Source organism: Orycteropus afer, unplaced genomic scaffold, assembly GCF_000298275.1.
Source record: "Orycteropus afer afer isolate SDZICR_OR568_19922 unplaced genomic scaffold, OryAfe1.0 scaffold00650, whole genome shotgun sequence".
Taxonomy (NCBI): Eukaryota; Metazoa; Chordata; class Mammalia; order Tubulidentata; family Orycteropodidae; genus Orycteropus; species Orycteropus afer.
This window is the reverse complement of record NW_006922237.1, coordinates 71,617-74,296: the sequence shown is the minus strand read 5'-3', so window position 1 is coordinate 74,296 and position 2,680 is coordinate 71,617.

The following is a 2,680-nucleotide window of genomic DNA, read 5'->3' as shown; positions in this document are numbered from 1 at the left end:
TAAAATAAGCTTACAAGATTGTAAACAGGGAACCATAGATATCATTTGGCAAATGAGGACAACTACCAGCCAAAAAGAGGGAAAAATGGTGTAGTTACAGAACTTCTTAATGGTAAGGAAGTCAAGAGAGTTGCAAGATAGAATGGACTGTTTTAAACTTGGGGAGAAAATTATAAATCACAGGGTAACCTCAAAGAAAAATTATAATCCTTCACATCACAATAAAAAAGAGGACCAGCACAAATATTCAGTAAATACTAAAATGATAGTAACAAAGGAAATGACAACATAATTCATAAACATAATGATCTCGCACAGAAAATTATATGGACAAAAAGAAACCAGGGACACCAAGAAAAAAAAACACATAACAAAATGACAACAACTAAGTCAAACCTGTCGATAATTACACTGAATGTTAATGGATTAAATGCACCACTCAAGAGATAAAGAGTTGCAAACTTGATAAGAAAACATAACCCATCAATATGCTGTCTAAAAGAGACACACTTCAGCGACAAAGACAAAAATAGACTAAAAATCAAAGATTGGGAAAATGTTGTTGTTATGTGCTGTCGAGTCAAACCTGACTCATAGCAACCCCTCCTTGGGTTTCCGAGGCAGTATCACTACGGAAGTAGTATTGCCCAACCTTCCTTCCGAGGAGTGGCTGGTGGGTTTGAACCGCCAGCCGTCTGGTTAGCAGGCAAGTGTCTTAGCCACTATGCTACCAGAGCTCCCTGGGAAAACATGTATCAAGCAAATGGCAACCGAAAAAGAACAGGTGTGGCAATATTAATTTCTGATCAAACTAACTTTAAGACAAAAACCACCATAGGAGACAAGGAAGGACATTATATAATGATTAAAGGATTAATTGAACATGAAGACATGACCATAATAAATGTCTAATAAATAAATAAATAATAAGTACCCAATGAAAGGGCCCCAAAATACATAAATCAAACTTTAAAAGATTTGAAAAGGCAAACTGATGTTTCCACAGTCATAGTGGGAGGCTTTAATAAACCATCTTCAGTGAAAGATAGAACAACTGGAAAGAAATTCAACAAAGACGCAGAAGAGCTAAACAATACAATCCACCACCTTGATCTTTTAGACATCTACAGAGCATTTCACCCCAAAACAGAACAAAGTACATTCTTTTCCACTCAACAACAGAACAATATACATTCTCCATGATAGACCATATGTTAGGCCATAAAGCAAGCCTTAATGAATTTAAAAACAGTAATATACTACAAAGCATCTTCTCAGATCACAAAGCTATCAAACTGGAAATCAACAATAAGAAGATCAATTGGAAAAGAGCAGACACATGGGAATTGAACAACATCCTCCTTAAGAAAGACTGGGTAAGAGAACAAATAAAATATGAATTTTAAAAATTCCTTGAATCAAATGAAAATTATACCACAACATACCAAAACCATTGGGACACAGCAAAAGGAGTGATCAGAGGCCAATTGATAGCAATAAATGCACACATCCAAAAAGAAGAAAGAACCAAAACCAATATCTTAAACCAAGATCTCCAAAAATTAGTAAAAGAACAGCAAGAAAAGCCTACAGTCACCAGAAGAAAGGAAATAATAAAGATGTGAGCAGAAATCAAGGACACAGAAAATAGAAACAAAATAGAAAAAATCCACAAGATCAGTAGTTGGTTTTTCAAAAAGATTAATAAAATTGATAAACCACTGAAAAATTTAGCAAAGGAAAAGAGGGAGAGAATATAAATAACATGAATAAAAACGAAATGGGTAACATCACAACAAAACCAACTGAAATAAAAAGGAACTATCAGGACACTATGAAAAACTGTACTCCAAAAACTTGAAAATCTGGAAGAAATTAACAGATTTCTAGAAACATACCACTTACCTAAACTAACACAGTCTGATGTGGAAAAGTTGAACAGATCCATAACAAAAGAAAAAACTTAACATGTTATAAAAAAAATTGTTAACAACAACAACAACAACAAATCATAGCCCAGACAGATTCACTGGAAAATTCCACTAAATATTCAGCAAAGAACTAACACCAATTCTACTCAAACTATTCCAGAATATACAAAAGGATGCAATGCTCTCCATTTCATTTTATGAAGCAAGCATAACCTTGTACCAAAATCAGGCAAAGACATATTCAAAAGGAAAACTACAGACCAGTATACCTCATAAATATAGATGCAAAAATCTTTGACAAAATCCCAGTGAATAGACTCCAACAACATATCGAGCAAATAATTATTTATGACCAATTGGGGTTCATATCAGGTATGCAAGGATGGTTCAGCATTAGAAAAACAATCAACATCATCCACCACACAAGTAAAACAAAGGAGAAGAACCACATGATCATATCAATCGACGTAGAAAAGGCATGTGATAAAATCCAACACCCAATCCTGACCTAAACTTTCAGCAAAATAGAAAAGGATGGGACATTCCTCAGCCAAATAAAGAGTGTCAAACAGGATACAGATCCAGAACACATCCCTGAGGAAGAAGCAGCATTGGAACTCTCTGATAAGGAATTTGAAAGAATGATATTTAGGTATCTTCAAAGGATTGAGAGACAGGCCAAAGAAAACACAGAAAAACCCTAGAAGAATTTTGGAAGAAAATACAAGAACAAAATTACAAAATAAATG